The sequence below is a fragment of the Scyliorhinus torazame genome, chromosome 15, assembly GCF_047496885.1.
Source record: "Scyliorhinus torazame isolate Kashiwa2021f chromosome 15, sScyTor2.1, whole genome shotgun sequence".
Lineage (NCBI taxonomy): Eukaryota > Metazoa > Chordata > Chondrichthyes > Carcharhiniformes > Scyliorhinidae > Scyliorhinus > Scyliorhinus torazame.
Genome location: NC_092721.1, coordinates 30,271,525 through 30,287,103, shown reverse-complemented (window position 1 = coordinate 30,287,103; position 15,579 = coordinate 30,271,525).

The window sequence follows — 15,579 nt, the reverse complement described above, 5'->3', positions numbered from 1 at the left end:
ATGGTCCAGGAAGCCACTCAGTTGTAACAAAATGACTACAAAGCCTATAAGGAAAGAAACCAGACAGACTACCGTCCTATTATCGACCTAGGCACTGGAAACCTCAACAGGAAACCCAGCCCTATAAACCCTGCAAAGTCACCATTACTATCCTCTGGGTCTTGTGTCAAAGTTGGGAGTGCTGTCTCACAGACTAGTCAAGAAACAGCCTAGTATATTCATACTCACGGAATTATATCCCAGATAACATCCCAAACACCACTATCACCATCCCTGGGTATGTCATGACCCCACCGGCAGGACAGACCCAGCCGAGGTGGCAGCACAGTCGCATATCGTCAGGAGGGAGTTGCCCGCCGTGTTCTCAACATCGACTCAGGGGCCCCATGAAGTCTCATGACTTCAGGTTGAACGTGGGCAAGGAAACCTCCTGCTGATTACCACGTAACTTCCACCCAATGCTGATGAATCAGTACTCCTCCATGTTGAACACAACTTGGAGGAAGCACTGAGGGTGGCAAGAGCACAGAATGTACTCTGGGTGGGGACTTCAAAGTCCCTCTCCAAGAGATGCTTGGTAGTACCAACGTAGGCCGAGTTGACCGGGCCCTAAAGGACATAACTGCTGGACTGGGACTGCAGAAGGTGGTGAGGGAACCAACAAAAGGTAAAAACATACTGGACCTCATCCTCACCAACCTGCCTGCTGCAGATGCTTCTGTCCATGGCAGTATTGGTAGGAGTGACCACTGCACCGTCCTTGTGGAGACAAAGTCTCATCTTCACATTGAGGATACCCTCCACCGTGTTATGTAGCACTACCATGATGCTTAATGGGATAGATTCAGAACCAATCTAAAAACTAAAAACTGGACATCCATGAGGCACTGTGGCCATCAGCAGCAGCAGAATTGTGCTCAACCACAATCTGTAGCCTAATGGCCTGACATATCCCCTCACTTTATCATTACCACCAAGCCAGGGGGGTCAACTCTGATTCAATAAAGAGTGTAGGAGGGCATGCCAGGAGCAACATCAGGCATATCAAAAAATGAGATCTCAATTTGGTGAATCTACAACACAGGACTATTTGCATGCCAAACAACATAAGCAGCAAGTGATCGACAGAACCAACAGAACAGATCAAAGCTCTGTAGTCCTGCTGCATTCAGTCATGAATAGTGGTGGGCAATTAAACACCTCACTGGAGGAGGAGGCTCCACAAATATCCCCATCCTCAATGACGGAGGAGCCCAGAATATCAGTGAAAAAGACAAGGCTGAAGCAGTCGCAATAATCTGAAATGTTGAGTGGATGATCCATCTCGGTCTCTTCCAGCTTCACAGATGTCAGTCTTCAGCCAATTTGATTCACTCCATGTGATATCAACAAACATCTGAAGGCACTGGATACTGCAAAGGCTATGGGCCCTGACAATATTCTGGCAACAGTACTGAAGACTTGTGTTCCAGAACTTGCCGCGCCTCTAGCCAAGCTGTTCCAGTACAGCTACAACACTGGCATGTGCCTGGCAATGAAAAAAATCGTACAAGTCTGTCCTGTACACAAGAAACAGGACAAATCCAACCGGTTGGTCTCCTCTCCATCATCAGTAAAGTGAAGGAAATGGTAATCAACATTGCTATCAAACGGCACTTATTTAGCAATAACCTGTTCACTGATGCTCAGTTTGGGTTCCGCCAGGGTCACTCAGCTCCTGACCTCATTACAACCTTGGTTCAAACATGGACAAAAGAGTTGAACTCCAAAGGTGAGGTGAGACTGACTGCCCTTGACATCAAGGCATGATTTGATTGAGTATGGCATCAAGGAACCCGAGCTAAACTGGAAGAATGGGAATCAGGGGGAAACTCTCCGCTGGTTGGAGTCATACCCGGCACAAATGGAAGATGATTGTGGTTGTTGCAGGTCAGTCATCTCAGTCCCAGGACATCACTGCATGAGTTCCTCAGGGTAGTGTCCTTGGCCCAACCATCTTCAGCTGCTTCATCAATGACCTTCCGTCCAACATAGGGTCAGATGTGGGGATGTTCGCTGATCACTGCACAAAGTTCAGCACCATTCACGACACCTCAGACACTGAAGCAGTCCACCTGTAAATTCAGCAAGACCTGGGCAATATCCAGGCTTGGGCTGACAAGTGGTAAATAACATTCTTACCACACAGTGTCAGGCAATGACCTTCTCCATTAAGAGAGAATCAAATAATTTCCCTTTGACATTCAATGGGACAACCATAGCTGAATCCCCCACCCCCACCCCCGCCCACCCCATCAACATCCTGGGGTTACCATTGACCAGAAATGTTCCCCACTTACCCGGGTGAGTGTAACTCCAACAATACTCAAGGAGCTTGACACCATCTAGGACAAAGCAGCCTGCTTGATTGTCACCACTTCCACAAAACATTCACTCCATCCACCAGCGACGCGCAGGAGTAGCAATGTGTACCAGTACCAGATGCACTACAGTAACTCACCAAGGCTCCTTAGGCAGCACCTTCCAAACCCACAACCACTACTATATAGAAAGACAAGGGCAGCTGATACATGGAAACACCATCACCTGAAAGTTCCCCTCCAAGTCAGTCGCCACCCTGACTTCGAAATATATCATCGTTCCTTCATTGTTGCTGGGTCAAAATCTTGGAACTCCCTCACTGATAGCACTGTGGGTGTACCTACACCACAGAGACTACAGCAGTTCGAGAAGGCAGCTCACCACAACCTTCTCAAGGGCAATTAGGTATGGGCAACAAATGCTGGCCTAGCCAAAGAAGCTCACATCCCGCACAAATGAATTTAAGAAGAACCTACGCAGACACGGGGAGAACATGCAAACTCCACACATAAGGTCACCCATGGCCAGAATCGAACCTGGGACCTCGGCGCTGTGAGGAAGCAGTGTTAACCACTGTGCAACTGTGCCATCCTATCAATTTGGCTCAGAGTTATAGCTAGTTGTGGATTGAAATCCAATTGTAATAAGTTTACAGTCATCCCCAAAACTCTCAAACACAGTGGTGATAGTCATTCCTACACAAGGAACAGCAAGCATGAAGACATGGGCCAGAATCCTCCCATATCTGGCGGTTGGGCCGTACCGGCGCCAAAGAGTGGCGTGAACCACTCCGGTGTCGGGCCGCCCGGAAAGTGTGGAATCCTCCGCACTTTCGGGAGGCCGGCGCTGGAGTGATTGGCACCGCGTCTCACGGCGCCAAGGTCCCAGGTTGTTGTGGGGATGGGGGAGGACAGGAGGGGAAATGCAAGGGCAGGGGCTGCAGTGCAGACGGGGGTTCACCGTGGAGCCCGGTGGACCTGGTTGGGCACAGGGGTACGCACCATGCTGACATGTCTGTGTTTCACGCCTTGCAGACAATGGACTTGAGAATTAAACCAGGTTTTCATCCTAATCATCGTAGCCTTACGGGTTGTACAGGCTGGAGCTGCTCGAGGAGGACCCTGCAGCAGTAGAGTCTGCCCCAGAGGAACGGGAGGCAGCCGGTGAGGATGGGGACCCGATCGCCAAACAGGCTGAGGAGGAGGGAGGTGCGAGGACTGGGCTGGAAAATCCCGCTTGAAGTATGTGTACACAGAACAAACCAGAGAGTAAAATGTACTTGGTAGCCTTCACTTTTAATGTAAATTTTCAGATATTGAACTAAATGATTATGATTGCCAAACCAAAGATAAAAATATTTTGTGAACATATTTTAGATAGATGTGAAATGTTGTTACGATAATGGAAAAATTTCAGATCCGACAATTATAAATTAGCTTTTACGGGTGTTCAGCAGTAATTATAGTTATTATACACAGTTACACCTCATTGAACAATGGTGTAACTTTTTCCAGGGTGTTTTCAGCAAAAATAACAGGGTAAGAACGGAAGTTTTGATCAGTTTGTAGGTTTTGCTTTGATTGAAATCTGGAGATGCCTCAACAGCACTCCTTCTCGTGGAGGGTGGAATCACTGACAGCACTTTGGGATTTCTGCATTACTTTGTGCATCAGTAGTCTCCCCAAGCTTGCTGTTGATTTCAGTGAAATAGTGGTGGAGAATGCCGACTGCTTCACCATCATGATCACTAAAAAATCTTGGCCTGTATTTCACCAAAGCCCACCCTGCCTTATGCACATATCCCCACTGTTACGACCCCCTACTGGGAAAGAACTTGTTTTGCATTCCATTCTCCTCCTACACCTCAATGATCCAAGTACAGGGCACCAAGAAACACCGTTACCTGGACCACATACGACGACGTGACTAGGAACCACCGGCGCTCAGCCCGGAGGCACCACGCAGGACCCAGACTCCGTCCCCATATGGCCAAGGTGGAGCCCCGAGGCCAGAGAGGACCCAAGACCCCACTTGCCTGTTCTGGCTCCTGTTAAATGTCAGGGCGCTGGGGGACCCGAGACACCTGCGGATCTTGCCAGCGATGGCGCAGACAGCGACGCAGATTCCAATATGGACATTGGACCGGCCGGTGACGATTTGACGGCAACAATTGTATCGGTAGCCTTGCTGGCTGAGCCATGCCAGCTGCAACGATCCTCGCGGAAGCGGCGTTCACCGGTGTGTTACACATCTCCCGGGCTGGCTGTACCCCCAGACCTCTGCCCACAACCCAAGTGGCCATGGGACCCTCCAGCTGAGGACACGGACATTTCTCGGACTTGGGGCGGAGATGGGGGGGGGGGGGGGGGGGGGGGGTTATGCCCCTCTAGGGGGAAGACCTTGTACTGCATCTCTCCCCTCCGACACCGCAGATGATGAGCTACCCAGGTGACAAGGGGGCGGAGCTTCCTCCCAATTGGAGAACTCCCCACAGGATATAAATCTGAATCTGGGAGCAGTATCTAAACCCCGACCTGGAGAGGAGCGATTGCTGTATCTATTGTGAGAATAAAAATAATTGTATCCTATCAGCCTGGCCTCTTGTGGAGTCTTTGCCTCCGTCTGCAACTCCCACCTTGATTTGTATTGTGTACATGGGCTCCAGGTATTTACTCAGCCTTTTCCACAGATGGCCCTGTCTTAGGACTCGAAAGGTATTTGTGCTATCTCACATTCTCAACGGGTAGCGACACACATAGCGAGCAGAAGTCATACAAGCGCTAATGAGTCTATAATTGCAGCTCAGCAACCAGATCTCCCTACAAGAAAAGATCCCAGGTGAAATTACTCTTAAAGTTTGAAACATAGTTGATATCTAATCAGGATTGACTGCAACCAAAATTATGGTTTTGTTGTGGTTTATCAGAGTTAAATATGGGATATAATACTTTAGTTACGTAGCCAAAACATCTGCTCATGTCAAGGAGCAAGAATAGGTCCAGATCGGAGTGGATGATTGGTGTGTACAACAGCCCTTTCTTTATTTGTTTCTTCTTTTCTTCTCAGCCTTCATGACTTCTCAAACTACCCAAGAGCATTAGCTTTTCTAGTGGAGCTTCTCTCCACCCCTTATGGCAGTGAGACCTCCCACAGTCTGTTCCTTTATACCTTTTTTCAGTGGTGGACCTAAATAGGTTATTGAGAGCCCTTATAACCCCATAAAAATATGCATTATGAAATACCCAAGAAATTATTGAGGAATTTGTCCAACCCATGAAGAAAAACCTACCTTTAATATTATTTGTTTGCTAATAGCTTCTTGAGCCTGTGGATGTACCTTCTGTTATTGATCAATGAGGCCTTAAACGATCCTTTCCGAGTCTCAACTAGGTTGTTCCCATGACTGGTTTTAAACTGCCCTTCCGTCTCATTCCTCGACTAACTTCACGGGGCTCCATTTTGTTCATAGCGGCTTGTTATTGAGCTGTTCATAATGGCTATCCAAGCTAAGTGGTCTCATTCCTTGTCAGACAGTTGAACTGTTGGGTTGTTTTCGAATGTTTCCTCTATTGTACTTCCACTCAATAATGAACTTAATATCTCAGCAAGCACCTTCAAACAAAACCTGAAGCACTTCCTTGAAAACAAAACTTGCCGGGTTTTTACTCTACTTGTTACAGAATGATTTGTAACTTTACGTGTATATAAAATATAAGCAGATTGGTCAATCCTAACAGATTGTGGAATTACCATTAAATGTCGAAACATCTTCAGCCCAACAAGTCAAAACGTAGGAAATTAGAACAGCAATGGGGGCAGTCAGCCTTTTGAGCTTGTTCCACCATTCAACAAGATCATAGTTGACCTTCCAGCTCAACTAAACCTTCCTGCACTATTCCTTTGTCCTCTGATTCCCTTACAATGCAAAGATATATCGTTTTTGTCTTGAATAAACTCAATGATTGCACATCCAGAGCTCTCAGAGATAGAGAATCCGAAAGATCCACAACATTTCCAGTGAAGACATTTCTCTTTATCTCAGTTAAAAGTGACCAATCTCCTGTTCTCCTTTATTCTGAGAATGGGATCCATAGTTTTGGACTTCAAGCCCCATAAGAATTGAATATCACTGTATACCCCTCCTCTTAACATGTTACCCCCAATTCCATGAACCCTAATTATGTGGCGCACTATTGGCTACTTTTCTACATGACTGACACTTATTCCCTGTTATGTATGCTATAGTTACAATCTCATTTGCTGAAGCCAACAGTGTGATAGATCATGGTCGGGATTCACCGACCCGGCGTCGAGTCAGAGAATCCCCGGGGGGATGCGAGAATCGCACCCCGCCGCCCCGACACCAGCTTCCCCATTCTCTGGCGCCGATTCCCTGGTGCCCGCGGGATTCCCGCCGCGCCGGTCGGTGGCCGTTGTCAGTGGCCCCCCTGGCGATTCTCCGGGCCCCGATGAACCGAGTGGCCGACGAGTTTGGCTGAGTCCCGCCGGCGTGGGTTACTCAGGTCCCACACGGCGGGACCCAGAAGGTGAGTCCGCGGGGGCCGTCCGGGATGGGGGGGGGGCAGGGGGATCCGACCCCGGGGGGGGGCTCGTTGGCCTGGCCCGCGATCGGGGCCTACCGATCGGCGTGCGGGCTGGTTCCATGGGGGCCTATTTTACTCCGCGTCGGGCCCCTGAAGGGCTCCACCACATTGCCCGGGGGCCGGCGCGGGGGGTGCTTGCGCGGAAATACGACGGCCGTAGCGCGCATACACGGACCCGCGCGGGCCGTTCCGCGCCGGCTGGAGTTGCGGGGACCACTCCGGCGCCAACCTACCCTCAAGGAAGGGGAGAATTCCTCACTTTCGGGGCCATTGACACCGGAGTGGTTTGTGCCGCTTTTCACACCAGCGTGGGGACATAGCCCCATTATTGGAGTATTCCGTCTCAAATACTTTGTTCTCTGAGGGGCAAGAAACCACCTGACTATTTCCTTGGCTTTTCCTGAGCTTCAGGTTCTCTCTATCAGTTCTCAACACTCAAACGTTGCCACCTTGTCAGGCTGTTGTGAGGATCCAGTAGAGGCCTTATTATTTCTTGTCCCCTATTATAGAGCAAGACAAGGTAGCAAATGAAAGTCCTACACTGCTGAACGTTATCCCCTTAAAGAAAGACCTGCATTCGTATCGCACTTATATCAACCTCAGGATACTGCAAAGAACTTTGCAATCAAATAGATACTTTCAGAGTGTAGCCACTATTTTTTTTTAAAAATTTAGAGTACCCAATTTATTTTTTCAAATTAAGGGGCAATTTAGCGTGGCCAATCCACCTAGCCTGCACATCTTTGGGTTGTGGGGCGAAATCCACACAAATACGGGGAGAATGTGCAAACTCCACACGGACAGTGACCCAGAGCCGGGATCGAACCTGGGACCTCGGCGCCGTGAGGCATCAGGGCTAACTCACTGTGCCACCATGCTGCCCCTGGAATAAAACATTTTTCGCGCACAGCTAGATCCCACAAACAGCAATACGATAACGGCTAGCTCATCTATGTTAGCAATGTTGGTTGAGGGACAAATGTGGGTCAGAACTCATCTGTACTTTTTCAAAACTAGTGCTGTGTGACCTCTTACATCCACATGAGAAATCAAATAAGGCCTTGGTTTAATGCCTCTCTCAAAAGGCCGCATCTCCGACACTGCTGGGCTCCCTCAGTACTGAGTATCAGCTTGGATCTTGTGTTCAAGTTACGGTTTAAATTAGCCGTCTAACTCCCAGCGCCAAGTGCTATCATTCTACCACAGGTGACATTCAAATTATTAAGTTACTGAACTTATTATCAGTAGAGTTCTGAACAAATGAACACTAGACAGGTTCTACAATGGGCTGGCAATCCAGATTGCCAGCTATGACCTCCATTGCCTCTATTTCGGCACTGTGCTCTTTAAGGTGGCGAAGCTTCCGTCGTGCCATTATGTTCACTTTCAGCTAATAATCTCTAATGGAATGAACTTCGGTCTGTACTCACAGAAAAACTCATTTTGCCCAGCAGGTTTTGTGACTAAGGCAGCAGAAACCTAGTTTACGTGGCTAAAAGAACACCTGTGACCTGCAACTATATACAGGAGAATATTCTGCCGCTGGAGAGGTTCGTGCAGAGCTGTCAAGTTGAAGTCTCATTTTCCTCCAGTTAACAGGTTTTTGTGAAAAATGTAACTTCTGTGAGTTTCAGTGTAAAACAGAATCACCAACGCTTTGATGGGTTTGTCATTGTGATTTGTTTTAAATGTCACCATTAAAACCTGGCAGTGGTGGTATTTTACCAACAAGTATGTGGCCGGCACTTCGTCTGAGTTTTGTGAAAACTTCTTGTATCGAATGCCCCTGCTTGCTGCTGTGATTCCAAATGCAGAGTGACTCAAGTCCAGCAGACGGAGCTCCAACAAGTAATTAACAGTGGAAATTAATACAAAGTTTCCTCTAATACTATCAGATAAACGGCATTGTCCAAACTTATAAAGCACTTAAACTAAGTACTTCCAGGTAAATTTTGGCTTCCATAAGACATTCAAAAAATTTTTTTTTACAGTACCCAATTCATTTTTTCCAATTAAGGGGCAATTTAGCATGGCCAATCCACCTACCCTGCACATCTTTGGGTTGTGGGGCCGAAACCCACGCAAGCACGGGGAGAATGTGCAAACTCCACACGGACAGTGTCCCAGAGCCAGGATCGAACCTGAGATCTCGGCGCCGTGAGGCATCAGGGCTAACCCACTGCGCCACCGTGCTGCCCCCCCATTAGACATAAGAAACAATGAACATTTTAGAAATAGCAGAGTCATTAGGGTGGGTTTTAACCATCGGGGAAGAGATGTAGTGGAAGGCTAGGCTCATTTTGAGAGTTGGATCTCATTAACATATGTGCAGCAGGTTCTACGGCCACAATGAGCAGCCAAGTGCAACCTGCCCTCTCCAACCCTAACAGGCAGCTCAAAAGCCAACAGATTTGTAAAGGAAAAGGGTGCACCCTCTGGTCTTACAAAAGTAATTACAGCACTTATTTCTGTGGGATTCACTCCAACCAATGAGCTTCAGGTTTCAATTGGTTATATCCACGGCTATGAAATAGGTCATTTAGACCAATTGGCCTACGTATCACATGAGCCACCACCTTACATCCCCTCACCCTGTCAGTATATCCTTTCCCAGTTATGTGATTATCTAACTTCTCTTAAATGCATCGTTGCCTTTTACCTCAAGCACCTCAGATAACAGCATGTTCTAAACTCTTCCCGCTCTTTGCATTAAAAATGTTTCTCCAGAATTTTGTATCGAATTTATTAATAGCTGTCTTCATCTTTAATTTAGGAATCCCCAACAAATTCTTCTCCATAGTATCTCATGTTTTATGGTACAGTGGGTCGCGAGCCTGCCTCTGAGACAGAGGCGCCAATTCGAGTCTCGCCCCAGGAGCTGATGGCCAAGGAAAGTGGGTTCATAACCTACAAATATCAACATACCAATGGCAGGCGGTAAGAGTGGGAGAGACTCCTGGTTAGCCATGCTTGTTGCGGAGTGGCACCCCCTCAAGTTTTAAGATTCTGGCAACAGTAGAGTGGCCTGTTCTAGGAAAATAAATTGTGTGGGAACAACAATAGGATCTCACTTTAAGTGCAGTCAATGGACCTCCTACCTGACTGAGGCAAGTGCCTCTGCACACATCAAAGCCTCAGAGGGAATAAGGTGGCTTATAGAAAATAAGGCAATGGGTGCAATCTTACTGTAGTTTTTCAAAGTGCCAGGCTCAGACTAAAAACTGGCGTGTCGCTTTCCAGTTGCACTAGCCAGCTTTCTCTCCTGATCTTGAGCCTCTTTGAAGAAAAAAACTGAGTGGACGTGATTTATACCATCAGTCTGGTGGAGCGGGACCTGATAGAGTCGGCTCCCCAGGAGCAAAAATCCAGCTTCTCTCAGCTAACCTTGGCACCATGGCACACACTGCCTCATAGCACCTGGGACCAGGGTTCAATTCCAGTCTTGGGTGACTGTGTGAAGTTTGCACTTTCTCCCCATGTCTGCGTGGGTTTCCTCTGGGTGCTCCGGTTTCCTCCCACAGACCAAAGATGTGCAGGTTAAGTGGTGTGGCCACACTAAATTGCCCCTTAGTGTACAAAGATGTGTAGGTTAGGTTAAGGGGTTATTGGGTTAGGGTGGGGGGAGTGTGCTTGGGTGGAGTGCTCTTTTAGAGGGTCAACACCGACTCAATGGGCTGAATGGCCTTCTTCTGCACTGTAGAGATTCTATGATTGTATCTCAATTCCCTCATCCCTGGAATAATCCAATTGTTGATGGTGCGTTTAGCTTCTGAGGTGCTAAAGTCTGGAATTCCTGCCCAAAACCTCCGTGTGAAATTTTCCAATTTATTTTCAAAGAGTTAACTTTACCCTTTGTATTTTTTAATTCTTTGAAAAAGAATGGACGGGGCGGTTCCCATGATGCCATGCTGGCCGGGTGCACTCATTCCACCATCAACTTAGGTTTTTGAAAGATCAAGACCTCCTTATTAAAGGGCTCCCCGATTTATGGGTAGCACGGTAGCACAGTGGTTAGCACTGTTGCTTCACAGCTCCAGGGTCCCATGTTCAATTCCCAGCTTGGGTCACAGCCTGTGCGGAGTCTGCACGTTCTCCCCGTGTCTGCGTGGGTTTCCTCCGGGTGCTCCGGTTTTCTCCCACAAAGTTCTTGTTCGGTGAACTGGATATTCTGAATTCTCCCTCAGTGTACCCGAACAGGCGCCAGAGTGTTGCAACTAGGGGTATTTTCACTGTAATTTCATTGCATTGTTAATGTAAGCCGACTTGTGACACTAATAAAGATTATTGAATGAGCTGAAAATGGCTTATTGTCACAAGTAGGCTTCAAATGAAATTACTGTGAAAAGCCCCTAGTCGCCACATTCCGGCGCCTGTTCGGGGAGGCTGGTACGGGAATTGAACCGTGCTGCTGGCCTGCCTTGGTCTGCCTTCGAAGCCAGCGATTTAGCCCTGTGCTAATATTATTATAAAAAATAAAAACGCAAGAACCCACAGAACCGGAACCCCCCCAATATGCACCCTGCTCCCCCCCCCCCCACCCCCCACCCCAACCAACAAACACACCCGCCACAAAGGAAACCTTCCGCAGGGAACCTCTGCGGAAATAGGACCTGTCTTCCCTCCACCTCAACAAACTCCCGTCCAGGGACCACATCCCATCCAGAATCACTCCCCCCATCCTCCGATGAGCCCTTTAAGACTCTTCTTAAAATCTACCTCTGTGTCCAAGTTTTTGGCATCTGCCCTAATATTGCAAAAAATGTGGCTTGGTGACAAATTTTCTTTTGCAACGAACCTGTGAAGCGCCTTGAGACATTTTATTCTGTTGAAATCACCATATACAATAAATGCATATCGTGGACAAATAATCATATGCAGACTGTACACAGAGTTGGTATGATTAACTAAAGAATCTTTTCATAAATTAAATGTTCTTATCGAGCAAGAATGTCAACACTTGTCCACATTTATTTCATGTTGAAGCATTTGTCCCTCACCTCCCATGACTCATTCATTCTGGTTTCTTTGGGCACCCAAAAAGAAAGTTTAATTTGAAAAGAAATAAGCAGAGATATACTTGCAAGGCAACGCTCCAAGCCAAACTAAACAACAGAAGAAAAAGACGACAGATCTAATTCAGCTGAGGTTTTTGGAGTGAATAATTAAAATAAAGAAATAAGATGAATGGAACAAGCACATTTTGAAAAAGGTGGAGCAATATAATTGGGTAAATGTACCTTCTCCACTGCCACTATCAATTAGAAAACAATAGTTCATTATCTGTGATTATTCATCCATTGATTTTAATGGGCAGCAAATTTATTTTCGAATGTGCTGGCGAAGAATGAGCTCCATCACTCTTGGTGTAAACTTCGAGAATTAGTTCTGCTTTAATTCAATGTAGGAATGATTTCTATTTGGTAAGCATTGTATGTCAACAAATGTCCTCGCATAAACCTCTTCCCTATTGTCATACACACACAACTCAGTTCAGCGACTGCGTTGTGCCCGGTGCAGATTGAGGCGTGCCAGCGAGAGGGAAAAATTGAGATTTGCATTGGGCGCAAACAATTTTGAGATGCCCACGGCCCACTCCCAATGGCGCGTTCTGGATCTCACCCAAAAATGGCGAGATAATAATTAACCCTAACTTGCAACATTCCAATCTCATCAACGAGATTTAAGTCAAATGCAGCGGCCTCCCGGGAGTTACCCAACTCCCCAGTGGGAAGCCAAGGAGGCGTCGGTTAGTGCTCCTTTTCAGAAATGTGAAGCTGACGCAATGGCTACCGAGCGGAAGTGAGCAGGTGAGTAGCCATTTCCATTTTTCGACATGCAGCTCAAAGGCTACTGCCCAGTGTTTGGAAAGGTGGGAGACCTCTCAGGGGGATTGGGATTGGTTGGGAGGCTGAAGAATTGCAGATCGGAACGCTTTAGCCTGGGCTGGGGGGTGAGGAGCCTTGCGGCCGTGAGGCCTTCAAGCCATCTTTAAATATTGTTGAGGCCCATAACAGGGACAGCTACAGCTGCAGCCTGCCTGCCCTACCAAACACTTCCAGGACCAAACACTGCTACAGCTTCTCTCCTGCAACATATCTTCCCTCCCCTTTGCGTCTGAGCAGCTTCTAGGTTCACAGCTGAAGGCTATTTCAAATGAGGAATTAGCTTTGTCAATTGTGAGAACACGTCACACTCCTCAACTCTCAAGTGCCTTCTTGGAGGCACAGGTGCCATGTCTCAGAGGATGATTAGTGCACTGCATAGACAACAAACCTTGATGTTTGAAGAGTATTCCTGAACACAAGGAGCATCAGGATCTTAGAAGTAGCTGCCAACGATAAAACACTAAAGAGCAGGGCTTCACCACTGAGGATCCTCTCGCACAGCCAAAGGGTAAGTGTGTGGATGAGTGGAGGGCAGCTGAGCAGACTTCCCTAATGTTCCCAGCAGAGCACTGGCGTCTAGGGGCTCCTGATCCAGCCAGGGGTGAGTGTGCTGAGCGAGGTTTGCCAGCAGAATTGGCTCACTGGATGGCACTCAGAGAGAAGGCAGGACAGTCACAATAAAATGTTTACTATTAAAACATGTCACACCTCATCCATGTGAAACCACTGTCATCTTCACAGCGGGCCTGTCCACTCCCCTTCTTGCCCTCTGCTCCCCCCACCACCTGCTCTCTGGGCACAGTGGTCCAAAATCAAAAGACCCCGATGCAGACTCCATTCAGCAGCACGGTAGCACAGTAGGGGCAGCATGATAGCACCGTGGTTAGCACAGTTGCTTCACAGCTCCAGGGTTCCAGGTTCGATTCTCGGCTTGGGTGACTGTGTGGAGTCTGCACGTTCTCCCCGTGTCTGCGTGGGTTTCCTCCAGGTGCTCCGATTCCCTCCCACTGTCCATAGATGTGCAGGTTAGGTGGACTGGCCATGCTAAATCATAGAATATCATAGAATTTACAGTGCAGAAGGAGGCCATTCGGCCCATCTAATCTGCACCGGCTCTTGGAAAGAGCACCCTACCCAAGGTCAACACCTCCTCCCTATCCCCATAACCCAGTAACTCCACCCAACACTAAGGGCAATTTTGGACTCTAACGGCAATTTATCATGGCCAATCCACCTAACCTGCACATCTTTGGACTGTGGGAGGATACCGGAGCACCCGGAGGAAACCCACGCACACACGGGGAGGATGTGCAGACTCCGCACAGACATTGACCCAAGCCGGAATCGAACCTGGGACCCTGGATCTGTGAAGCAATTGTCCTATCCACAATGCTACCGTGCTGCCCATAATTGCCCCTTAGTGTCCAAAAAATGTTAGCTGGGGTTACTGGGTTATGGGAATAGGGTGGAGGTATGTGCTTAAGTAGGGTGCTCTTTCCAAGGGCCGGTGCAGACTCGATGGGCCGAATGGCCTGCTTCTGCACTGTAAATTCTATGATTCTATGATTCAGAGGATGGGTGTGAATGCGCTGTCAGCAGAAAGACAGGAGTCAGACATTAGCAGAAACTGAGGAGCACCAGAGCTTTCCTCACAGCGAGTGCTCATCACTCTCCTGTCTTGTATCTTGACCTGCTGACAGTGCCAATACAGGCTCACCACTCTGGGCTGATGTTACACAGACCATTCGAGGGGGGAGAAGGGTGGTTGGGGAAGGGCGGCGTTGAGAGGGAATGGGGGGAGAGGGGGGGAGCAAAATGTGGGGTGGTTGGGAGATTGGGCAGGGGTGAAGGGGGGGGAGGGAGATTGGGGGGGGAGCACTGGGGGGTTTGTGGGGGGGGGGGTGGTTGAGCTGGTGGATACAGCCAGGATGTAGCTGTCATGCACGCTCCCAGTGTAGCGGGCACAGACGTGCATGATTCTGAGCCGGTGATCGCATACGATTTTCACATTCAGAGACTGGAACCCCTTCCTGTTAATGTAGTGCACTCAATGATGCCCTCTGTTCGCAGGGCAACTAGCGTGCCATCAACTGCCCCCCTGGACCTGCAGTATCCCGGCGATGATGGCAAATCCTGCAGTCCGTGCATCATGTTGGGTCTGGTCCAGATCAAAGCTGATAGAGTTGGATGCCCGGGCATACAGAGAATCCGTCACCTTACGGATGCACCTGTGGGTAGAAGATTGGGATATGCCACACAGCTCCCTGCTCAAGTTCTGGAATGCCTCAGTGGCTTAGACGTAACTTTTATGGCCACCGGGAGCAGATGTTCCCCCCTTCCACGGGATGCCATGTCTACGACTCCAGATGGTCCGTCCTCATCAGATGGAGATCCTGCGAAAGAATAGACACGTGATCAGTGAGAGGGAAGGATTGCTTTGTCTGACATGAAAGCTCGCTGTAGAAACATCATCTGGATAAAGGGGCAGTGGATCCTCACCACTCTAGCGCAGGCCAACCTCACTATCAGTGACTGCTCTCACCTCAGAAACACCTGTGATTTCCAGGGTCCATTCCTCATAAAATGGTGAGGACTCGAACCTCTGGGATTCCTCCCCCCAACTTGGCCCTTTCCCATTTATTATGGGCTATTTCCTCCTGCTGGGGCAAAGTGAGGGCATTGTGAGTCACGCGCTTGATGAGTCAGAAGGACCTATAGCACGCGGCATG